Below are 26,711 nucleotides of genomic sequence, written 5' to 3' on the forward strand. Positions count from 1 at the left end.
TCAGCATCACTGTTGCTGGGTTCTGTGGCTCACATGCCATAGAAACATGGAAAATAGGTGCAGGAGTAGGCCATTCGGCCCTTCGAGCCTGCACCGCCATCATCAGTAGTCTCAGTATTTGTAAATGCAGGTCCTTGGCAGGGCAGCCATGTCTTGACAGTATACTCCGGAGAGCTTGACAAACCTCCATCAATTGCCTTTCTGAAATCTATAAAAACAAGTACAAGGGTTGCCTTTGCTCACAGCATTCTTCCAGTAATTGGCGTGTGAAGATCATGTCCAGATGGATTGAAATCACACTGTGATTCAGGGAGTACTTCTTCAGACAGCAGGAGTTAGTTGACAAAGATAGTTGCAACCTCTTTGCCCTTTGTTAGCAGAAGGGAGATGCCCCTGTAATTGCCACAACCTGCCTTGTCTCCCTTCTTGAATACGGTCACTATTAGAGTACCCCTGAGCTCGGAGGGCAGTTGCTCTTTTTTTGCAAACCCTCAGGAGCAAAGCAAATATGTGGTGCAGGAATGCTCATCCTCTGTCCTTAAGGATCTCTGCCGGGATCCCATCAGGACCTTTGTTGCTTTTCAGGCTCCTGATGATATTATTGACCTCTTCCATACTGGGAAGTTCACCCATCTCACAGATCTCTGGAGGATTCGGTCAGTAACCTCTGGTTCAGCAGTGCTGTCGTGGTTAAGAAGTTCTTGAAAGTGCTGTCTCTGTCGATCATTGATATCCTTCTGATCCTTTAGCAAGTCCTTCCCACCCTTTGGCTGCAGGGGTTTAATCCGCAGTAACTTGGGACAACAGACTGCTTTAGTGGCACTGAAGAAGCCTCTCGTGTCACCAGAGTCTGCCAGTCTTTGGATTTCTAGGGCCTTCTCAGTCCACCAAAAGTTCTTTAGCTTCCTCACCCTGTCATGGACATTTGCCTTGGCCTTGGAGTAAGCTTTTCTTTTGGCCTTGCTGCCAACGTCATTCCAACAGACACAAAAAGCTTTCCTTTACTTGGAGAGAAGTTGTTCTATTTCCATGTCTTTATTATCAAACCAATACCAATGTTCTCTGGACTTGTACACAAGGATATTTTTACAGGTATCAAGGATGGTGGGTTTAAGCAGACCCCAGTGTTCTTTGGCATCTTCTGGATATTCCCATTGAGGTTTAGGAAGCAAGGATCAGCTGGGTCTATTGAGGAATATAGGGAAGCAAGAAAGGAGCTTAAGAAGGGGCTGAGAAGAGCAAGAAGGGGGCATGAGAAGGCCTTGGCGAGTAGGGTAAAGGAAAACCCCAAGGCATTCTTCAATTATGTGAAGAAAAAAAGGATGACAGGAGTGAAGGTAGGACCGATTAGAGATAAAAGGTGGGAAGATGTGCCTGGAGGCTGTGGAAGTGAGTGAGGTCCTTAATGAATACTTCTCTTCAGTATTCACCAATGACAGGGAACTTGATGATGGTGAGGACAATATGAGTGAGGTTGATGTTCTGGAACATGCTGATATTAAGGGAGAGGAGGTGTTGGAGTTGTTAAAATACATTAGGACAGATAAGTCCCCAGGGCCTGACGGAATATTCCCCAGGCTGCTCCACGAGGCGAGAGAAGAGATTGCTGAGCCCCTGGCTAGGATCTTTATGTCCTCGTTGTCCACAGGAATGGTACTGGAGAATTGGAGGGAGGCGAATGTTGTTCCCTTGTTCAAAAAAGGTAGTAGGGATAGTCCAGGTAATTATAGACAAGTGAGCCTTACATCTGTGGTGGGAAAGCTGTTGGAAAAGATTCTTAGAGATAGGATCTATAGGCATTTAGAGAATCATAGTCTGATCAGGGACAGTCAGCATGGCTTTGTGAAGGGCAGATCGTGTCTAACAAGCCTGACAGAGTTCTTTGAGGAGGTGACCAGGCATATAGATGAGGGTAGTGCAGTGGATGTGATCTATATGGACTTTAGTAAGGCATTTGGCAAGGTTCCACACGGTAGGCTTATTCAGAAAGTTAGAAGGCATGGGATCCAGGGAAGTTTGGCCAGGTGGATTCAGAATTGGCTTGCCTGCAGAAGGCAGAGGGTGGTGGTGGAGGGAGTACATTCAGATTGGAGGATTGTGGCTAGTGGTGTCCCACAAGGATCTGTTCTGGGACCTCTACTTTCCGTGATTTTTATTAACGACCTGGATGTGGGGGTAGAAGGGTGGGTTGGCAAGTTTGCAGACGACACAAAGGTTGGTGGTGTTGTAGATAGTGTAGAGGATTGTCAAAGATTGCAGAGAGACATTGATAGGATGCAGAAGTGGGCTGAGAAGTGGCAGATGGAGTTCAACCCGAAGTGTGAGGTGGTACACTTTGGAAGGACAAACTCCAAGGCAGAGTACAAAGTAAATGGCAGGATACTTGGTAGTGTGGAGGAGCTGAGGGATCTCGAGGTACATGTCCACAGATCCCTGAAAGTTGCCTCACAGGTGGATAGGGTAATTAAGAAAGCTTATGGGATGTTAGCTTTCATAAGTTGAGGGATAGAGTTTAAGAGTCGCGATGTAATGATGCAGCTCTATAAAACTCTGGTTAGGCCACACTTGGAGTACTCTGTCCAGTTCTGGTCGCCTCACTATAGGAGGGATGTGGAAGCATTGGAAAGGGTACAGAGGAGATTTACTAGGATGCTGGCTGGTTTAGAGAGTATGCATTATGATCAGAGATTAAGGGAGCTAGGGCTTTACTCTTTGGAGAGAAGGAGGATGAGAGGAGACATGATAGAGGTGTACAAGATAATAAGAAGAATAGATAGAGCGGATAGCCAGCACCTCTTCCCCAGGGCACCACTGCTCAATACAAGAGGACATGGCTTTAAGCTAAGGGGTGGGAAGTTCAAGGGGGATATTAGAGGAAGGTTTTTTACTCAGAGAGTGGTTGGTGCGTGGAACACACTCCCTGAGTCAGTGGTGGAGGCAGATACACTAGTGAAGTTTAAGAGACTACTAGACAGGTATATGGAGGAATCTAAGGTGGCGGCTTATATGGGAGGCAGGGTTTGAGGGTCGGCACAACATTGTGGGCCGAAGGGCCTGTACTGTACTGTACTATTCTATGTTCTATGTTGAAGTTTTCCCCAAAGCCTGAGGGTGCAGTTGGGTGGCAGTGTCAAGTAGGCTCTGGAGTTTTGGTCTTGGCCTGGTCTGTTTCTTATGAACCCTCCTCTTCTTTCCATGAGTCTGATGGACGGAATGGAGCTGATGAGGCGATGATCTGTCCAGCAGTCATCTGTGCCAATCATAGCACTTGTGACATTCACAACACATGTGTCTGTAGGTCTGATAGTCAATGAAATGCTTCTGTTTGATGATCCTTTTGGTGCTTGCCAACAAGATGGAAACCAGCGTAAATGCTTATACACAAACTCTGAACTCACACGAGTATGAAAAAGAGGCCTTTTATGCTTACCAAGACATAACACTGTTCAAGCATCCCCAAGGAGCACAAGATAATTCTCTTAGGGGACGTCAATGCCAGGTTAGGCTGGGACCTTTGGAAGAGTACTATAGGAAGGGAAGACATTGGCAACATCAACTCAAATGGAACAATAGTTCACGCCATACGTGCTGAATACAATCTTATCATTACAAACACTCTCTTCCACCAGAAAAACAAGTTCAAGGTATCTTGGCAGCACCCTCAATCTAAACAGTATTTACGCAATAGAGGTGCAAACAGAGAGGCCACTGCACAGGATCGGAAAAAACCACAGAGGGTTACAAACTCATTCAGCTCCATCATGGGCACTGGCCTCCCCAGCAGCGAGGACATCTTCCAAAGGTGGTGCCTCAAAATAGTGGCACCCATCATTAAGGGCTCTCATCACCCAGGCCACGCTCTCTTCTCATTACTATCATCAGAGAGAAGGCACAGGAGCCTGAATACAGAGTCTACAGTTTAGAAACAGCTTCTTCCCCTCTGCCATCAGATTTCTGAACAGACAATGAACCCATGAACACTACCTCGCCATTTTTGCTTTCCTTTTGTATTACTTATTTAATATGTAACACATATTTCTTATTGTAATTCACAGATTTTTTGTGTATTGCACTGTACTTCTATTACAAAACAACCAATTTCATGACACGTCAGTGATATTAAACCCGATTCTGAATTCTAAATGGGCGCGCAATTGTCAGCATCTGTTTCAGAGTCGATATCAGTAGCGTGGTGGTTATCACGTCCTAATTACAACACCATCAACCTGGGTTTATTTCCCGCCACTGTCTGTAAGGAATGTGTACTTTCTCTCTCTCTGACCTCTGCGGATTAGCAGAGTAAATGGGTACATGGGTGTAATCGGGTGAAGCAGGCTCACTGGGCCTGTTGTTGTGCTGCACCTGGAAATAATTAAATAAAAGTCCTCGTTAACGTGTGCTATAAAAGAGTAGAAAGTTTAGAGCAACCCAGACCCGAATTAACAGCAATTCAAACTCCACCACAGTGCCTGGAAAGTGTTACATTAATTAACTGAATATAACTTTTATAACAGAAAAGATTTTGCAAATGCTGGAAATCTACAGTAACATGCACAAAATGCTAGAGGACCTCACAGCAGGTCAGGCAGCAGCAATGGAGGGGAATAAACAGTTGATATTTCAAGCTAAGACCCTTTGTCAGGACTGTCAAACATAAAACTGTTTTATTTACCTACACTGCACTTTATCCGTACATAGAACATAGAAACCTACAGCACATTACAGGCCCTTCGGCCCACAATGTTGTGCCGACCATGTAACCTACTCTAGAAACTGTCTAGAATTTCCCTACCGCATGGCCCTCGATTTTTCTAAGCTCCACGTACCTATCTAAGAGTCTCTTAAAAGACCCTATTGTATCCACCTCTACCACCGTCATTGCAGTGCATTCCATGCACCCACCACTCTGTGTGAAAAACTTACCTCTGACATCCCCCTTGTACCTACTTCGAAGCATATTAGAACTATATCCCCTCTTGTTAGCCATTTTAGCCCTGGGAGAAAGCTTCTAGCTATCCACACGATGTGCAGCTGCTACAGTTTATTCTGCATTGTTATTGTTTTAGCTTATTGCCTCCTTGCACTGTCTAATGATCTGATCTGTGTGAACGGTAGTCAAGATAAGCTTTTCACTGTATCTCAGCACATGACAACAATCAACTAATACCAACAGTAATTTAAAAAGCTAGTTTTTGTAACCATAAACATGTAACTATGCCTTCAGCTCCGCTATCTTCATCCCACTAACTCCTCCCCCAACCAGTTCTATACACATACACACACGCACACACTTCACTCCCCAGCTAACCCCTACCACCAATTCCCTTCTGGCTCTGGTTCCATCTGCCATTCCCCTCTCCCCTAAGGTTTCCCATTCTCACCTCCTTCACTGATCAGAATCCAGCACTGGCAGCTCATTGTGCTCCTGCACATCTCCCTCCGGCAGCTGTCTCCACCTCCACACCTCGCTCCACTGCCCTCCACCTCACTCCATCTACCTTTTTCCTGCCTTCATGGGTCACTCACCTGCCACCGTCCCTCAGCTTCATCCCCGCTCCCCTCCTCTACCTGCTTGCCATCTCACGTTTCTCCTCAGACCATCAATCACCTCGGAATCCTTTCTTACAACTCCGTCTTCTCTTCGCACTGTCCGTGGATAGGAAAAGTTCAGAGGGATATGGGAACTGCAGGCATATGGGACTAGCTTGGGTAGACATCCCAGTCGGGATGGTTGAGTCATCCGAAGGGCCTGTTTCTGTGTTGTCTATCTCTACGAACCTACGACAAACCTATCTGTAATCAGGGAGACATCAGCCTGCAAAAACATGAACAAGAAACAAAACACCCAAATTCTCCTACCACAGCCTTTAGTATTATTGGTTTATCATTGTCACATGAACCGAGGCACGGTGAAAATCTTTATTTTGCATGCCATCCACACTGATCATTTCATCACGTCAATACATTGAGGGAGTGCAAGGGAAAACAATAACAGAATGCAGAATAAAGTGCAAGAGAAAGTGCAGTGCAGGCAGACGATAAGGTAGACGGGTCATGGCGAGATAGATTGGAAGGTGAAGAGTCCATGTTATTGTGTAAAAGGTCTGTTTAAGACTCTTCGGAAGCTGTCCTTGAGCCTGGTGGTACGTGATTTCAGGCTTTTGTATCTCTGCCTGATTGGAGAGAGAAGAGAATGTCCAGGGTGGGTGAGGACTTTGATTGTGCTGTCAGATTTCCTCCCACTTTCGGCGCCAACATGACATACCCACAACTCACTAACCCCAACTCGTAAGTCTTTGGAATGTGGGAGGAAACCAGAGCACCTGGAGGAAACCCACGCAGTTACGGGGAGAACGTACAAACTCCTGAAAGACCGTAGGGGGAATTGAACCCTGATTATTGGCACTGTGAAGTATTAGGCTAAACACGACTGTGAAGGAAATGTGCTGACCTTACTCAGCCTGTCAACATCCGACGGAAGGTTCACTGTTGGCGAGCAGCTTACAAATCTAGCTTGTAGCATTGCCTCAAAATCCATATCTCAGACCAAAAAACACTAACCAACTCTGAAGATGATTGGTGTCTGTAACAGTGAAGTATACAATATTGAAAACCTGTTGCATACTTGATTTCAAACTGGTCTCAATCATTTTTAAAATATGTATGCCCAATCTACCTGGATTCCTCAAAGGTCGTTTGAGCTTCAGGCACTGTAAACATTTCAAAAAAGATCTAAGCACAAATGAAAGGCTTTTTATAGAAATTGGTGACGTGTCATGAACCATGAACCCTATCTTGTTATTTCCACTTGATGCAGTATTTATTTATTTAGTAATGTATTTAAAAATATGCTTTTGCATTGCACTATGGCCACAAAATAACAAATTTCACATGGTCTCACACACACACACACACACACACACACAGCAAGTTAGGCAGTATCTATGAAATGGAATAACGAGCCGACGTTTCAGGCTGAGATCCATCATCAGGACTGAAAAGGAAGAGGGCAGAAGCCAGAACAAGAGGGCGAGGGGAGGAAAAGGAGTACAAGATTTCTTTCGTCGATTGTTTTCACCCTCCATAGATTCTGCCTGGCCTGCTGAGCTCCTCCAGCATCTTGTGTGTGTTGCTTAAGATTTCCAGCATCTGCAGAATCTCTCGTGTCTATGATTTGTTGCTCCACTGTGAAGCCCTTCTGAGGTAGGCCAATCCCCAAGAAAATTCTTCTCTCTTCATCCCCGTCCCCCACCCACCCACTTGCCCCTCACCTGGTCTCAACTACCACTTACCAGCTAGTCCTCCTTCCCCTACCCCACTCCCTTCTTATCCTGACTTCTGCCCCTTCACTTTCCAGTTCTGATGAAGGGTCTCTCGGCCCAAAACACTGACTGTTTATTCCTCTCCCTTGCTGCTGCCTGGCTTGCTGATACCTTCCAGTGTTATTTTGTACCTTGGTTATGATCTCCAGCATCTGCTGAATCTTTTGTTTAAGGCCATGATTTACCTTAGGATCAAATGTTGCTTTCCACTACATCGTGCCATTTCAATGCTAACACACTTTTAAGCGCATCCTATACAAACATCTTTCGACACAGACAACTAAACTAAATCCACTTTAATCAATGAAGAGTTAAGACTACCTGAAAAAGACAAACAGCCTTCACCACCTATGTAAACCACACACCAACCTGCACAAGCTGGTATTTCTGGCTTTGAAGAGGTATTAAGTTCACTTTTTATACTGAACACCTGGAACAAACTGATCCACTCATCTCTCCAATTAAATTCCTTCTTCAGCCCTTTGCCTTTTTCGCCTATCGCCTCCCCAACTTCTCACTTCACCCCACCTCCACTCATCTACCTTCTGCCTCACGGTTTCACCCATCACCTTCCCTCCCCCAACCCCATTCTGGCTTCCTTCCCCTTCCTTTCCGGTCCCGGTGAAGGGTCTCGGCCTGAAACGTCGACTCTTTATTCCTTTCCATGGATGCTGCCTGCCCTGCTGAGTTCCTCCATCAGTTTGTGTGCTTAGCTCTGGAAGAAACTGGTTAATAGTTTTCAACCCACGCTGCAGAATGTGGGAAAGATTACTTACATGTCGGCAGCCTGTTTGTAAAAGTATGTAGATTTATAGCTTTAGTTATTGCATTGCCTAAACATTGGAGTTATTAGCATCCTTTTATCTAGTTTCAAAATTACAAAGAAATCACTTAATCCGGCTCAGATCAGCTATTTGAGGTATTCGACTAACAAACCTTCTCTGAACTGTTTCCAAACTATTAACATTCCCCCCTAAAATAAGGATTCCAATGTTACACTCAACATTCCAGATGTGGCCTCACTAATGTCTTGTATAACTGAAGCATAATCTCCCTACTTTTTACTCACTTCCCTTGCAATAAACAATTTCACTGTATTACATCTTTGAGTTATTTGCTTACCTGAATATCTGCCTCTTGTACGTTACACATGGGCGCATTCAAACCCCTTTGCATTTTTGAGCTCTGTGATGCCCCATTATTAAGGTAATAAGACATAACACAGAGGAGCAGAATTAGGCCATTCAGTCTATCGAGTCTCCTCCGCCATTTTATAATGGCTGATTTATTATCCCCCTCAACCCCATTCTTCTGCCTTCTCCTTGTACACTCTGACGCCCTTACTAATCAAGAACTTATCAAGTTCCACTTTAAATATACCCAGCGACTTAGCTTGGTCACAGCCATCTGTGGCAATGAATTCCACAGATTCACCTCCTTCTGGCTAAATAAATTCCTCATCTATTCTAAAGGGACATCCTCGTACTCTCAGGCTGTGCCCCTGGTCCCCGACTCTTCCACTTTTGGATACATCCAGAAGGACATTATAATACAGTTGTCCTTCAGTATCCACAGGGATTAGTTCCAGGACCCCCCACGGATACCCAGGTCCCTTATATAAAATGGTGTAGTATTTGCATATAACCCACGCACATCCTCCCGTATACTTTAAATCATCTCTAGATTACTTATAATACTTAATACAATGTAAATGCTATGTAAATAGTTGTTATACTGTATTGTTTAGGGAATAATGATGTTTTGGAGGAGGCTCAATAATATTAACGTCAGGATCTGTGGAGGTTGAGGGCCGAGGATCTTCAAGTGTTGAAGGTCGAGGCTTCACAATTGCAGATGCTTTAGCTAGAAACATTGTTATAGGAAGCGGTTTCTTCTTTTTCTTTGCATCATCAAACAAATCTTGCAGTGGTTATAGGCATGTTGTTATCCCTCGGGTGACACGGAGGCTTCATTCCATCGAAGAATCGTACTCGAGGATCATATCCTTTAACACTTGCGCCTATTGAAAAACTGCTGCAAATTTTTCAAGTGTCCAAATTGATGGCTCTGCCTCCTCTAAATCTTCATCATCTTCTGTAGAGGATTTCAGCAGATCTTTGAGTTCCTGGTTGGTAAGGGTTTCTCTGTGCTGTTCTATGTGTTCCCGACGTCATCCTCGATCATGTCAGAGAAGCCTTCCCCACCAACTTCCCTTGCAACATTCAAGATATTCCTGACTTCTGCATCGATAGTGGTGAAGTCCCTGAAATGATTGACTACCTCACTCGATAATGACTTCCAACATTGGGCTTTAGGGCATCTACAGCCCCTGCAGTAAGCACAATTGCATCTGCAATTGTGAAGCTCTTCCATAAATCCTTGATACTGCAGTCAGGGTTAGCATCAAGGGAGGTACAAATCCTGCAAAAGGTGAGGCCTTTAAGTGGCCTTAATGCTCTTGATGATGTTGACCAAGTGGCTGCAGCGGTGATGTAGTGTTAGGAGGTAGGAACAGCATTTCCATGTTATCATTGGCGAAGCAGAGTGATTGGGGATGGCCGGGAGCTGGAGAGAGACTGAGGATCTGTGAAATGGCGGGAGGCTACATCAGGGTATGCCTACACATCACTTCATTCGCGTGGATTAAGCGTAGTGCTCGGCATGTGGCAAATTCAAGTTTTGCATTTTGGAACTTCCTGGAATTTTTTTTTCGAATATTTTTAATCCATGGTTGGTTGCATCCGCGGATATGGAACCCGCAGATACGGAGAGCCGACTGTATACTCATTTTTTTAAAAAGACACCTTCCTAACCTACTTTGCTCTTTAGCTGTGCAGTACAGGTTTCCTCCCTTGTTGAAATAAATTGGAGGTTTTGGGTGTAATCATACACCCCTCAGTTGAACATTCAAAAGCACATCACCAAACTTTGTTAAACCAATGACTATCTAAAGTGTCACCCTACTGACATCAGGGAAACTTCGTCATTCACTGTATTCTGTTCAATCCACCCTACCACAATTTATGCTTAAACTAACTGGAGTGGTTTTCTCATACTTACTAGAGAAGCCAGCAGCTGCCACCACAGTGACACTTATCTCTGCATTATTTTTATTTTATTCCATTTTACGAGTATCCTACGTAACAGTGATAAATCAAATGTTATACTTTGATTTGGCAGTCAGCATCGATCCTTATCAATGTTTAATTGATACACCATAGAAAGCATCCTACCTGGATGCATAATGGCTTGGTATGGCAACTGCTCTGCCCATAATGTCAAGAGGGTTGGGGACATAGCTCAGCACATCATGGAAATCAGCCTCCCAGTCGAAATTTCTTGCTGCCTCTGTAAAGCAACCAGCATAATCAAAGACCCCGCCCACCCTGGACATTTTCCCCTTCCTTCCCCTCCCATCTGGCAAAAGATACAACAGCCTGAAAGCAGGTACCACCCGGCTAAAGAATAGTTTCTGTCCTATTCTTACACAGACCTCTCACATGACAAGATGGACGCTTGACCTCACAATCTGCTTGGTTATGATTTTGCACTTTACTGCTTACCAGTGCTGCACTTTCTCTGTAGCTGTTACACTTTAATGTTATTGTTTTTAAGTTTGTTCTACCTCAGTACATTGTGTAATGATTTGATCGGTATGAACACTATGAAAGATAAGCTTTTCACTGTAATTTGGTACGTGACAATAATAAACCAACACAATTCCATTCCCCCGAAAATGTTGTTTTGTTTCCGAAGGTGAGTTTGAGCACAAGGAATGGAAACAGCGATAGACAATTCAGCTCTTTGATCTTTTGAACCAGTCAGTAAGATCAAGGTTGATCTTTTACCACAATTACTCTTTACTACAATAGAACCCCATCTTCAATATTCTCAGTGGGTAATGCAGGAAGTTCGGACTAGCTGAGTGGGCACAGTGGTCAGCATGGATTCATTGGGCCAAAGGGCCTGTATTGTTCTGTGACTCCGTAACTAAATCTCACCAAGCAGCACACTTCTACACCTTGCTCTTCATCTCCTGTGATTTGTCTCAAGCCTTTGAATACTAGAATGCAAGTTAACATTCTTCCATTTCCACTGGGAATGATTCAACGTGATTTAATCACAAAGAAATTCCACTCATTATTGACTTAGTATGTTCTAAGCATTTAGCTTCAGTTTCCAAATTGTTCAATTTATTTACATTAAAGATTGGTTTATGATCCCTTTCTGGCGATGAATGAAATCAAAAGTTGCTCCTTCCATTGTTCATCAACTTCCCAGTGTCATTATCTCACCGTCTGAGTAATCAGGATGTTTTGCATGCGAGGTTTTTTTCTAATTGTGTTCATTCTTGTACAATACTTGTTTTTTTGTGACTTGTCTTTTTCTGATGCTATGTGCCTGCGATGCTGTTGCTAGTAAGTTTTGGACTTATGCTGATGATAATAAACTCAATTTGAATTTTTGTGTGAAAATTAATTGGGGGAAAGAACACATTCCCACTTCAACGTCACACTAACAACTTCTTTTTCCTCAGGCACTTTAAAATAGAAGTTTGTTCATGAAAAGCATTTTTCACAACTTCAGGACGTCCCAGCTCACTTCACAGCCAATGAAATAATTACAAATTTTAAATTTGTGCTAAGTTCAAATGTCAAAGTAAATTTATTATTAAAGTACCATACAAGATTCATTTTCTGACAAACATTCAGAGTAGGACAAAGAAATACAAGAGAATCAATGAAAGACTACCCACAAATGAAGACTTTTGAAGGAAGTTCACTGTAGGAAGCATAGCAGCTAAACTCAGTACAGCCAGCTGCCATAGAAAGCAATATGGTAGTGAATAGGTGTCACTAATACTGGTGATTAAAAGGTTGGAATTCTGCTCAGGACAACAGAGATAGCTCTGTTTTTCTTCTTAGTTATGGTGACTTAGAGCTACTATTTAAAATTCTCATCTGAAAATCAGAACCTGTATTTTGTTTCTTCACTGCCCTGTAAAGTTTGCGTCTAACATGTCCTGTGTGTTGTTTTCTGTGCCTGCACACCCGAAATAACTCTGCAAGTTTTTTTTTGTTGTACCTGTACCCTACCTTATGCACATAGTAATGAACTTGAGCAACACACACAAAATGCTGGGAGACCTCAACAAGTCGGGCAGCAACTATGGACAGGAATAAAGAGTTGATGTTTTGGGCTGAGACCTCCTTGATTCTTTTCCATAGATGCTGCCTGACCTGCTGAGTTCCTCCTGCATTTTGTGTGTGTTACTATTGATTTCCAGCATCTGCAGAATCTCTTGTGTTTACAATGAACTTGACTTGATTTGCCTTGATCCATTCCTCTGCAGCTTTGGAACATCAACCTGAATTGAGTCTGTAGGTGGCGATTTGAACCTACAACTTCAGACTTGGAGACAATAATGTCTGAACCACAACTAACGTCTAGTCGATAATAGCACCATCAAAGACTGTGCTATGTTCACTTGCGTGCCTGCACTTGAAATCTGATCTGCTTTCATTTCTAAACGGTGCAGCACTGGATCACTTTGCATGTAAACTTCTTCAAATGAAATAAGTGCAGTCTTTCTGCTTACAGTGTTGAGGATGGTGTGGGTTTACTATTGCGTTACAGTCACCGTATAATTCTCTAGACCTGCTGAAGGACAAGCAAGTGCTATTCTCTTTGGAGTGAAGACAACTTGGTGTATAAGATGATAAGAGGCATATCTAGAATGGATGGGCAGAGACGTTCCCAAGGGTGACAGTGATCAATACCAGAGGATTTAGTGGGTAAAAGTTTTGTTCTGAAGGTCGCAGGGACATGCTGCTTCATGCTTTTTGTGTAGAGACTTTCCAAATCACTGCTGGATTAGAGAGCGTCTCCTATGAGGATAGGTTGAGCAACCTAGGCCTCTTCTCTTTAGAGCGAACGATGATGAGCTGTAATTTGATAGAGGTGAAGAAAATGATAAAGGGGTATAAATTGAGTGGACATCAGAGAATTTTTCCCAGGGCAGGAAAGGTGTATACAAAGGTGCATAATTTTTAAATGATTGGAGGAAGTATGGGGGGGGGGGGAAGAAAGGGGACAGTTGTAGGTTTTTTTAAAAAAAAGTGATGGGTGCATGGAAAACACTGCTGCGTTAGGGACATAGATACATTAGGGACATTAAGAGACTCTTAAATAGGCACATGGATGAAAGAAAAATGGAGGGTTATACAGGAGGGAACAGTTAGATTGATTTTGGATTTGTTAAAGGGACAGCATAACATCATGGGCCAAAGGGCCTGTATTGTGCTGTACTGTTTTATGTTTAAACTGGCATCGGTGTCCTTTCTGGGATTGGATTGGATTCCAGCTATTTTTAGTAGACCCACACTTGACAGGTCATGCCCTTTCATGCCTGACGCCATTTTTCCAAAACAGAAACTTCGTTCTGAGCTCTGCATAGACCAGAGATCAGTACAGAACAGGGACAGATCCATAGGCCCATTCTGTCTGTGCCGATTAGGATTCCAAATTAAACTAACTCCTTCTACCTGCAAATGGCCCACATTCCTGCATACCCTGTCTTACAGCACTCTAAATTCCACTAGCGCATTTCCTTCCACAATTACCCCTGGAACCCTACCACTCTCTGTGCAAAAGTAAACTTGCCATCCTCAGCCCCTTTAAACATTCACCATCTTACCCAGGAGAAACAGAAGGGACATCGGCAGGTTACTGGCACCTTAAAACCAGTCGCTTTGGGCAGACGGCAGCTCAGCCAGGAGAAGGAAAACTCTGATCTCGAATCTCCGCTGCATTGCAGCTATACCCACTCATGGGGAAGGCTTTGGGAGTAAACCCCGATGGAAGAATCTGGAGCTAAAGGCAGTCCTACATTGCGTTAAATGCTGACTGGCTACTCCTGCGATGCTGCTGGTGCCAAACTGTGACGGTCTCAGCCGTTCCTTTGGATTTATCAGATGCGTGGAGAGAGGGAGCCTGCTACATGGGAAACAGCTTGTTCTCCATATCATGGTGCCCAGGACTGCATATCTAGACAGCTAGGATGCAATATCCATGGACAACTCTGACCGACGGAGGACTCGAGCTCAGTCCCCACCCAAAAACTATGCCCTCTAATATTTTACATTTCTGTCCTGTGGAATAGGACTTGACTGTCTGCACTTGTTACGATTTTATTAGCTTCTATCAGGACCCACCCCAACCTTCACTGCTCCACAGAAAATAACCCAAGTTTGTCCAACCTCTCCTGATAACGTTCACCCTCTAACCCTGGCTGCATCCTGGTGAACCTCCTGTGCACACTCCTCAGGCTGACAAGGAAAATAATAGTCAAGGACGTGTTCAAAGCTTCCTTGGAGATTTTGACTCTTGGAAATCTCTAACCTCTGACTGTTCAAAATGCAGACGGTGCATTTGGGATGGTACTAAATACCTTAGGAGCCCACAGAAGGCAAGGACAAGCAGCAGAAGGGGTATTAAGGACACCTTGAAGAGGTGGCAGCAACCATCATTCAGGACTTTCACCATCCAGGACATGCCCTCTTCTTTTAACTACCATCAGGAAGTGGTGCAGGACCTTGGCTGTGTGCTCCACCATCAGATTGCTGAATCGTTGAGGAACACTACCCTCTATTTCTCATTTGCACTATTTATTTTATTTGGATAGCATGTGAAACAAAGCTTTTTCACCTTACATGTGACTATAATAAATCAATTTAATAAACTTTTGTCTTGTATCCAATTCCTCTTGAAATAAAGGCTACATACTGTTTCTGGATTGGGATCAAGACTGGCCAGAATCAGGTTTGTTGAAAATTTCCATCTTTGTGGATCTCCACTGAGAAAGGTGCTTTAGAAATGCAAATCTCAAAGTTCAAAGTAAATTTATTATAAAAGTACATATATGTCACCATTTATTATCCATTTGCTTACAGACATTCGCAGTAGAATCTGACCTTCCTTTTCCAAATGAATCACCAGCCTCCCTCCCTCCGGGATATTTAGGAGCTTGTTCATTTCACAAGTTCCCATCAGAAGTGCTTTCAGGTTAAACCTTTAATAAGAAAGTCTACGGACTTGGCAGAAAGTATACAATCTGTAGATTCTAATCAGATTCCCCTTTGTTGTTTGAAAATAGTATTATGTGACTTCCTGTTAAAAAGAACTTAATCTTTTATGCAACATTTAGAATCAAGTTTATTTACACTGAATTATATGACATGAAATTTGCTGTTTTGTGACAGCAGTACAGGGCAAATGCATAAAATTATTATAGATTACAAAATAAATAAATAGTACAAAACATTCAACAATGTGGTAGCGTTTATGGGTTCATGAATCATTGAGAAATCTGATGTTTGAGAGTAAGAAGCTGTTCCTGAATCATTGAGTGCAAGTCTTCATACTCCTGTATCTCTTTCCTGCTGGCAGTAGCGAGAAGAGAGCATGTCCTGGATGGTGAGGATCCTTAATGATGAACCCCACCTTCCTGAGACATTGCCCTTTGAAGATGCCCTTGATAGTGGGGAGGCTTTTGCCCATGACGGAACTGGCTGCAGCCTCTCGCAATCCTGTGCATTGGAGCCTCTGTACCAGGCAATGATGCCACCTTGTCAGAATGCTTCCCGTGGTACATCTATAGAAACCTGGTAGAGTCTTTGGTGATACACCACAATCTCCAATGTACTCTTAAGATAGCACAAACGAAAAGCAATAACAGAGTGCATGGTCAGGTACATTAATAGGAAAGGTTTAGAGGTTTATGGGCCTAAAGCAGAGAAATGGGACAAGTTTGGATGAGAATCTTGGCTGGCATGAACCAGATGAACCCAAGAGCTCTTTTCCGTGTTGTACACTCCATTTCTCCAACACACGTTGCTGGCGCAAGATGGAAAATACCAGTCAAATTAAAACAAGGCATTCATTTCAACAGTCCTACTCATTTGGAGAGCATTCCGAGAGGTTACATCACGGCCTGGTGTGGAGGTTCCAATGCGCAGGATCACGAGAGGCTGCAGAGAGCTGGTGACATACTAAAGCTCTAACCAATTCTACACTTCTCCTTGGAAAATTTTGTTCTTCTAATTTAGAGTCGTACAGCACAGAAACAGATCCTTCAGCTATCATATCATTGCCAAAATGCTATTCTGCCTAGTTCCAGTGACCTGCACCTGGGCCATAGACTTCCACGCCACTCCCATCCATGTACCCTAGCTTCTCTTCAATGTTGCAATCGCACCCGTAGCGACCACTTCCACAGGGAGCTTGGTTCATTATTGTCACAGACAGCTTTCTCACTGTACTACTCCCTTGCATTCTATTCATACAGTTCAATCTACTACATCAGTGCATTGACCGTGGAAGAAACAGCACAGGCCCTTCGGCCCACAATATCATGCCAACCTGTATAAGCCCAGTCCACGATCAATCTAACCCTTCCCTCCTACACGGCCTATTGCCCTCCATTTACGTACCCATTAAGAGTCTCTTAAACCCCCCAATTCTATCGGCCTCTACCGCCATCCCTGGTAATATGTTCCAGAGACTTATCACTCTGTATAATAAAAAGTCTCTGAAATCTTCCCCTGGTCACTTCAAACAGATGTCTTAAGGCATTGCTCATTGCCACCCCTGGGAAAAGGGCACTCACTACCCGTCCACTCTATGCCTCTCAATCTTTACAAGGTTAAACAATAGTAGAATGCAGAGTAAAGTTAGCTGAGAATGGGCAGTGCAGGCAAACAAGTTGCAAAACTACAGTAAGGTAGATTGTGAGGTTACCTGTGGAGAGAAATAAACAGTCAACGTTTTGAGTTGAGAACCTTCATCTTGACTGAAGGAGAGGTGACAGACAGACAGTATATAAAAAAAAGGCAAAGGGGAGTGATAGAGAGACTTTTTACACCGGTCACCTTCCCTGTACTCTTTCAGTCCCAAAGTGGAGTCTCAGCTCGTCCATTTCCCCCCACAGATGCTGCCTGATCCATCGAGTTCCTCCCTAGTAGTTTGATTTTTGCCCCAAATTCCAGCACCTGCATTTACAAAGATCCCTTTTTAACTTCCTATATGATAATTTTCTGCAAACCGAATACTCCGAATGCACACCAGTCCCATAATAACACACCAGGTCAGCCTCCAGTTCCAACTAGCATTTCTAGAAATGGGTGGATTGCATGCCAGACATTTTCACATTTCATTGTTTGACAGCAGACTACCCATTTCCACAGAAAGGCTTATAGCCTGTGCCACTGAGGTACATTCTTTTAGTCATAGTCATACTTTATTGATCCCGGGGGAAATTGGTTTTCATTACAATTGCACCATAAATAATTAAATAGTAAGAAAGCCATAAATAATTAAATAGTAATATGTAAATTATGCCAGGAACCAGCCTATTGGCTCAGGGTGTCTGACCCTCCAAGGGAGGAGTTGTAAAGTATGATGGCCACAGGCAGGAATGACTTCCTATGATGCTCTGTGTTGCATCTCGGTGGAATGAGTCTCTGGCTGAATGTACTCCTGTGCCCACCCAGTACATTATGTAGTGGATGGGAGACATTGACCAAGATGGCATGCAACTTAGACAGCATCCTCTTTTCAGACACCACCGTGAGAGAGTCCAGTTCCATCCCCACAGCATCACTGGCCTTACAAATGAGTTTGTTGATTCTGTTGGTGTCTGCTACCCTCAGCCTGCCGCCCCAGCACACAACAGCAAACATGATAGCACTGGCCACCACAGACTCGTAGAACATCGTCAGCATCGTCCGGCATATGTTAAAGGACCTCAGTCTCCTCAGGAAATAGAGACGGCTCTGACCCGACCCTTCTTGTAGACAGCCTCAGTGTTCTTTGACCAGTCCAGTTTATTGCCAATTCGTATCCCCAGGTATTTGTAATCCTCCACCATGTCCACACTGACCTCCTGGATGGAAACAGGGGTCGCCGGTACCTTAGCTCTCCTCAGGTCTACCACCAGCTCCTTAGTCTTTTTCACATTAAGCTGCAGATAATTCTGCTCACACCATGTGACAAAGTTTCCTACCGTAGCCCTGTACTCAGCCTCATCTCCCTTGCTGATGCATCCAACTACGGCAGAGTCATCAGAAAACTTTTTGTAATTAAAGCCTGCATTTGATGACTGATTATTGATCAAAAATATCTAATAAGCTGTTCTAGTCCCATCACAGCACTAAGCAGTATTGCACCCATATTATACTGTCTCAGTACTTTTATATTTGTGTGCTGTAGCACTTGCTTTTTATTCGCAGTTATTTCGTAAATAACACTATTCTTTGCATTTTTGGTCAGATGCCAACTACATTTCATTGGCTTTGTATCTGTACTCGGCACAATGACAATAAAGTTGAATCTAATCTAATCTAGTACAAATGACAAAAAAGCAGAGCACTTTAAACCTAAGATCTATGTGGCGCAAAAATGTTTACAACATCAATGGAGCAGAACTTCAAGATCTTGAAAGCAGATGCATGTGGAAGTTAGTATCCTTGTTTTAAAGGTCATTTTTACGTGTCACACTTACATCAGAACATACAGTGAAATGCATCATTTGCGTCAACTACCAACACAGTCCAAAGGTGTGCCTGTAGGTATCGCCACATTTAAGGTGCCAACACAGCATGCCCACAATTTCCTCCCACATGCAGCTTACTAACCCAAAGCATTGGGAGGAAACGGGAGCACGCTGAGGGAACCCGCGTGGTCACAGGGAGAAAGTAAAAACTCCTTACAGACAGCAACAAGAATTGAACCCCAGTTGCTGGCATTGTAAAGCGTTACACTAACAGCAATATCACCGTATATTACTAGCACTAGTATACACACACTACTATGTTATGCCAACAGCATAACAGACATGTTAAAAACCAAAATAGTTATTTGCGCAATGCGGTCCTAATTTAAACCATCAGTGGACCAACCTTTTGCTCCTCTCAGGCTATGTTGACACTCCCCAGGTGCAGAATTCATGCACACTCATAATAGCCCACCACTACACCAGACAGCATAAATGAAATGACAGGATCCAAATTCGTTCCAGAACGAGTATATCTGCTTCACAGAATTGAGATCCCACTGAATACGGGAGAGAAGCCAACAGTGCAATTGTGGGACAAAATAAGCCACACCAAGTTCACTGTTTGTAACACGTACTGCCAGGGATAGAGGAGACGGCAGACACTGGAACCTCAGCAGAAATTCAGCTGCTGGAGGAGCTCGGCCAGCCAGACACTGCAGAGAGCGGCGGACACAGCCCAGTCCGTCACACAAAGCAGCCTCCCTGACACTGACTCCCTTGCTTTCAGCTGCCCCCAGAAAACAGCCAACATAAACAAGAACCCCTCGCACTCCATTCCCCTCTCCTCTCTCACCACCCATTTGGGCAGAAAAGATAAAAGCTCGAGAGCATGAAGCATCAGGCTTCTGCATGCCACTCTGGGTGGCACGGCAACGCAGCAGTTAACATAACACTACTACAGCACCCGCGATTAGGGTTCAATTCCCACTGATGCCTGTAAAGAGTTTGTACATTTCCCACCACCGCCCCGGTGACCATGTGGGTTTCCAGTTTCCTCCCACATTCCAAAGATGTACGGGTTAGTAGGTTAATTGGTCACAAGGGTGTAACTGGGAGATGTGGGCTCGTTAGGGCCGGTTACTCTGCTGTAGCAGAATAGAAGAGATGTGGGCTCGTTAGGGCCGGTTACTCTGCTGTAGCAGAATAGAAGAAATTGGAGCAGAATTAGGCCATTTGGCTCAGCAAGTCTGTTCCACTATTATACCATAGCTGATTTATTATCCCTCCCAACCCCATTCTCTTGTCTTCTCCCCATAACCTTTGACTCCCTTACTAATCAAGAACCCATCAATCTCCACTTTAAATGCACCCAATGACCTGGGCCTCCACAGCCATCTGTGGCAATTAATTCCACAGATACACCACACGCTAGCCAAAGAAATTCTTCAAACACGAGAAAAGTCTGCAGATGCTGGAAATTCAATCAACACACACAAAATGCTGGTGGAACGCAGCAGGCCAGGCAGCATCTACAGGAAGAAGTACAGTCGACATTTTGGGCCGAGACCCTTCGTTGTTGACTGTACCTCTTCCTACAGATGCTGCCTGGCCTGCTGCCTTCCACCAGCATTTTGTGTGCATTGCTTAAAGAAATTCCTCCTTATTTCTGTTCTAAAGCAATGTTCTCATATTTTGAGGCTGTGCCCTCTGGTTCTTGACTCCCCCACTACTGAAAACACCCTATCCATGTCCACTCTATCTGGGCAATATCTCTAAATAAAACACAAAGACACAGCAGACTACAACAGCTAGAAAATGGTGCAAAAAAAAAGTCTAAAGTTCTGCAGGTCAAGAGGCATCAGTAGAAGGAAATGGACAGGTCAATACTTCAGATTCACACCCTTCATCAAGACTGAAAGATAAAATTCAAAGTTCAAAGTAAATTTATTATTGCACTATGTACAGCATAAACAACCTTGGGATTCATCTTCTTGCAGCCAACCACAAAACAAAGGAGCACAGTAGAATCCACCAAAAGCCATACACATAGACCCTCACACATTCAATCTGCAAAAGAGGTCAAATCGTGCATGTATAGCGAAAAATGAAGACAAGTAATACGTGGAAGAGGAATTACGAAGTCCCCAGAAGTGAGCCGACGGGCCACGGAGTCAGCCCAGCGCTGAGGCGAGTGAAGCTGGTCCCGCTGGCTGAAAGTTAACAACTGGTGGCACGTAACCCAGGACTCCCACACCTGCACCCGACGGTAGTGGCGAGAGGAGCGGGAGACAGGTCGGGTAAAGCAGAATTAAGGAGGAAGGGCTGGAGCCGGTCATTTCCCCTCTACTAGCTCGGTCCAGATGAGGGCTCTCAACTCAAAATGTTAATGATCCATTTCACTCCAAGTAGTACTGCCTGACCCACAGTTCCTCCACTTTCTACACTGTACATCCTGCAGAATCAGACTTAGACTTATTTGTTTATTACACGGATATCAAAACATGCAGTGAAATGTGCCATTTGCGTTAGCAACCAATACAGCCCAAGGTTGTGCTGGGAGCAGCCTGCAAATGTCACGATACATAGTATGGCCAGAATGATCAGCAGAACAAGCCCCCTTCCTCCCTCCCATCCACCCATGGACACAAACAGCCCTCACTCCTACAGTGGACTCACAGACATCAGGCCTCTGACTTTCCCAGTGGGCCCACAGACCCATGGATTCAGCCACCTGGTCTCACTTCCAGGACTCCTGATTCACTTTCAGGCTTCGCCCTGCAGTATCAACCCCAGGACCTGTCGATGATGTAACCCTGAAATCCAGGCCTGAAGCACCAGACTCACCAGTGACAGGACCCCAAACTCCAGGCCTCGACCTCCGGACTCGCTGACTTGCACTCCTAGGGGTGGTCACCGGCCCACACGTCTCCTGCCTGGATTTACCACGGGGGAAAATCATTGACCTGGGGGGACTAACTCTCAACCTTGCTAATCTTCATCCACAGCACTTGTTGCCCTGACATCCATCCACGGACGTCCTTCATCCACGTTGTTGCTGGCCTTCAATCACGGAGCAGAAGCCTAGACTCCTACTCCCCACATCACTGTCCATAACCCTAACCTGACCCCTAGCTCCCCTCTCTGTGTCCAAAAACCATCCCTACAAGCCTGAAAGAAAACTAAATCTGAGCCACAACCTTGAGAGAGGCTGCAGAATTTGGAGAGAGAATGGAACCTACAACCTCCTGTCTCAAAGGCTGGAGTACTAAACCAGTGAAGCTCAAATATCCCTCCTCCTTAGGCCAGCAAAGCAAAGGCCCACCTCCACACCCACTGATAATGAGATACCCAACACAGATTGTGCACTGCACCCCAGGCAGTAAAATGCTTGTATCATGCCTCACTAGTGAGGCATAGTTTTGTTACAGAGGGCTCAACACAGAACCCTAGATGGGTGGATTTACATTAAATCATTTACAGTAATCCAGTATTAATAGCATGCTCGGAACCTGACAAGACCTGTTGACAGAACACACCTTAAATAGAGTTAACAAATCAGGTCAGTGCAGTCAATAAGAGAATGACACACCAATATGAATCACCATTACTCAATGCCATAAATGTATAATGTCATAGCGATAAGTGACCTCATAAGGTATGGCGATGAAACCAGCATGGTTAGTTGGCACAGGTGAAAGTGACACAGCGATATAGGGGTTGAGAGGGAAAGGAAATCAACCATGACCCAACCACAAACAATAGAAAATCTGCAGGTGCTGGAAATCGGAGCCACACACACAAAATGCTGGAGGAGCTCGGCAGACCAGGCAGCATCTATGGAAAGGAGTAGAGTTGACGTTCCGGGCCAAGATCCTTTGGCGGGACTGGAGGAAAAAAAGCTGAGGAGTAGATTTAGAAGGTGGTGGGAGGGGGAAGGAGAAACACCAGGTGATAGGTGAAACCAGGTGATAGGTGAAAGCGGTTTCCCAGACTATGCTGGGTACTACTGATATACAGGGGGCCACACTGGGAGCACCGAACACAGGATATGACCCCAACAGACTCACAGGTGAAGTGTTGCCTCACCTAGAAGGCCTGTTTGGGGCCCTGAACAGTAGTGAGGAAGGTGGGTAGGGGCAAGTGTAGCACTTATTCCGCTTTCAAGGATAAGTACCAGGAGGGAGATCAGTTGGGAGGGACGAATGGGCAAGGGAGACGTGTAGGGAGTGATCCCTGCGGAAAGCAGAAAGTGGGGCGGGGGGGAAGGAGGGAAGGATGTGCTTGGTGGTGGGATCCCGCTGGAGATGGCGGAAGTTTCGGAGAATTATCTGCTGGATGCGGAGGCTGGTGGGGTGGTAGGCGAGGACAAGAGGAACCCTATCCCTGGTAGGGTGGCACGAGGATGGGGTAAGAGCAGGCGTGCGTGGAATGGTGGAGTGGACAGACGTGGCAAATGACCAACTTCTGTTCCATTGTTCTTTTGGTGTGTTTTTGGCATTTTCAGCTTATCGAGTGGCCACTTGATTGGTCACACCTGTACACCTGTTCGGTCATGCAAGCATCTTACCAACTCAATGCAGACAAGGTCAAGAGATTCAGTTGTCATTCAGGCCAAACATCAGACTGAGGAGATAGGTGAGACCAATTGAGGGGGGAGGGAAGGGGTGGGGGGAATATAGTGAGAAGCTGGGAGGTGATGGGTGGAAAAGTCACAGGGCTGAAGCATGATACAGACACTGTGGGCCGAAGCGCCTGTTCCCGTGCTATACTCTTTGCTGTGTTCTAACTGGGATAGCTAGTAATGCTTTATAGCGCTGGGGATCCAGGTTCAATTCCCGCGCTGTCTGTAAGGAGCTTGTACCATTCTCCCTGTGACCATGTGGGTTTGCTCCGGGTGTTCCCGTTTCCACCCGTTCCAAAGCCGCGCACGTAGGGTTGGCGAGTTCTGGCCGTGCTCCGTTGGCAGTGGAAGCATGGCAGCAGCACATCCCCAGACCGAGTTGGTTGTTAACAAACAGAAACGACGCATTTCACTGCACGTTTCGATGTACATGTGACAAAGAAAGCCAAATCATATCACAATCATTTTATCGCCAGAATGTGAAATTGATTGTGGTTCGCTGCCAACCATGAAACACAGGACAATACCATAACAGACAACACAATAGCAACCAACAATTTACGAGGCATAGTGCAGACAGCCAAGAGCAATCTACAATTAGTATTACACGCGCAACCATCAAACTTAAATAAACGTGACATATAAAGAGACCGAATAATTATCAACAGAACGAGGAGAACGGGAAAGAGCATTTAACGGATGTTGTGCTGGGTCGGTTAGGGTATTACACCTGAGTGAGTTTTAAGAAACTAGATAGCTACAGGAAAGCTTCGGAGATGACGTGTAGCCCTGACGGCGATTTCGATGATGACATTAAATCTTTACCTTAATACTGTACCCTGTTGACTAATATACTACACAATTCTGCAGATACTGGGAATCTGAAATCGAAGCAAAAAAATATTGACAACTCTGAGACGCTCATTGAGAGATACAGAACTAATGGCCGGTGGGGTGGGGTGGGGTGGGGTGGGGGGAGTGATCCACATCAGCATCTTACTCTCCCCCGAGAACTTTCAGCGAAAATTCAAGTACAGTAGACCAGCACAGTTCCCCCAGACGATTCGTCAGCACACAACAGCAATCGCAGGCTAAATCCAGCCGCCGTGCCGCATCCTCTCCCGGGACACACCAACACACCTGAACTGCTGCCGCCTTTAAAGACATCCGCTGGTGGTGTTCCCGTCGTCTGAACTGCGTTTGGCGCGGAGGTTTAGGAGCGTTAATCTTTTAATGAGTTTCCATAATAACCCGTGCTGACCCGCGATTAACACAGTACAAAACGGTTGTGCCTAGGCGGGGGCACAAAGAGATTCCATAGATCTTGGAAACAAGAACACCAAATAAAATGCTAGAGGAACTCAGCAGGTAAGACCGCATCTAGAAAGGAAAGAATAGTCGACGTTTCGGGCCGAAACCCTTTCATCAGAGTCCCACCATAGATGCTGTTCGACCTGCTGACTTCCTGATACTGTAAATGGTCTCCTCCCGAAACATCGACTCTATATTCCTCTCCAACACCTCCAGCATAGTGTCCAAGTACTAAGTTTAAAGACCAATCGAATCAACACACACCTTGGCTCCGTACTACACCGGGGAACATGTGTACAGTAAATTCTAGAGAAAATCTAAAATGCTAACTTAATTCCACATTTCACATATAACAACGCATGCAAGGTTAGAAGTTTTCTGTCCAGGATAAAAATAACCCTCCCCGCACCCTACAGAATTCCCACCGGTGTACCTGAAGCAAACTGGCGACAATTCCCTCTCCGCACCAGAAGCGAGCTGGTTCTCTCTGAGGTGTAGCCAGAAGCCGTTCTGTGAGCCGTGCTTTGGGCTCAGTGCCCTCCCTTGGCGAGTTACTGATCAATTCGCCCGGTGGGACGACCTCTCATTTCCACACACCGTTCGGTCACCGCTTTAGGTCTCTGTTTGTTCTGCTGTCCCACAGGACGCGCTCAAAGGAGAAATGTTTGTAAACACAAACACATACAAACGCACGACTGAGCCCGCAGTCTCTCCACGGATCTCCACGGTGTGTGTTCAGGGCGGTGCCTCCTGCAAATGCTCTAGGCAAAATGCACCCCTTAAACATAAATTAGAGATGATATCATCTTTGGCTGCGTTTGTGCTGGCTTGGGCAGGATATGCGTAGATCAATGCAAGTCCACCCGTTGGCGTAATTGTTTTTTTCTCATCCAGAGTACATGACTCCTTTCAATATCTTTGAAAATAAAAGAAAACTTCCCCGTTTTAATAGGGAGCTGGTACGCTTGGAGGCTGAAACAGCGCCACCTTGTGTTGGACGCTCCCGCTCTGGGTTTAGGAACCTTGGGGGCTCCGACTGTGTGAGTAACAAACAAAAAATACTGGAGGTCAGGCAGCATCTATGGAGGGAAATAAACAGTCGGCGCTTCGGGCCGAGATCCTTCATGAGAGCTTCATGAGGAAGGGGGGTAGAAGTCAAAATAAGAAGATGGGGGTAAGGAGCTGGCAGGAGATAGGTAAGACTAGGCAAAGGAGAAGGTACGTGATGGGGGGGGGTAATGAAGTAAGAAGCTGGGAGGTGACAGGTGGACGAGGTAAAGGGCTGAAAAAGAAGGAATCTGACAGGTGAGGGGAGTGGCCCATGGGAGAAAAGGAAGGCGGAAGGGTACCGGAGAGAAGTGAGAAAAAGGGTAAAATGGGAGCCAGAATGGGAAACTAGAGGAGGGGGAGGGGAGAGAAGTTACTGCAAGTTAGAGAAATCAATGTTCATGCTGTCAGGTTGGAGGCTACCCGGATGGAATGTGAGATGTTGCTCCTCCCAAACTGAGAGTGACTTCATCATAGTAAAATCATTGTAGTGACTTCAGAGTCTTGTCATCTTCAGAAGTTTTCTGATGACTCTGCCATAGTTGGATGCATCAGCAAGGGAGATGAGGCTGAGTACAGGGCTACGGTAGGAAACTTTGTCACATGGTGTGAGCAGAATTATCTGCAGCTTAATGTGAAAAAGACTAAGGAGCTGGTGGTAGACCTGAGGAGAGCTAAGGCACCGGTGACCCCTGTTTCCATCCAGGGGGTCAGTGTGGACATGGTGGAGGATTACAAATACCTGGGGATACGAATTGACAATAAACTGGACTGGTCAAAGAACACTGAGGCTGTCTACAAGAAGGGTCAGAGCCGTCTCTATTTCCTGAGGAGACTGAGGTCCTTTAACATCTGC

General features: G+C 45.1%; 1 protein-coding gene across 1 annotated transcript in view; it reads right to left on the reverse strand.

The window, feature by feature from the left end:
* Nucleotides 1-25,736, reverse strand: part of LOC140186804 (proline and serine-rich protein 2) — a 53,234-nt gene extending 27,498 nt beyond the window's left edge. Inside the window, exon 1 of the mRNA XM_072241389.1 lies at nucleotides 25,242-25,736. The gene's annotated coding sequence lies outside the window, so the exon portion shown is untranslated. The remainder of the gene's footprint in view (nucleotides 1-25,241) is intronic.
* Nucleotides 25,737-26,711: the final 975 nt, after the last annotated feature.

This window comes from Mobula birostris, chromosome 23 (genome assembly GCF_030028105.1).
Source record: "Mobula birostris isolate sMobBir1 chromosome 23, sMobBir1.hap1, whole genome shotgun sequence".
NCBI classification, from domain to species: domain Eukaryota; kingdom Metazoa; phylum Chordata; class Chondrichthyes; order Myliobatiformes; family Myliobatidae; genus Mobula; species Mobula birostris.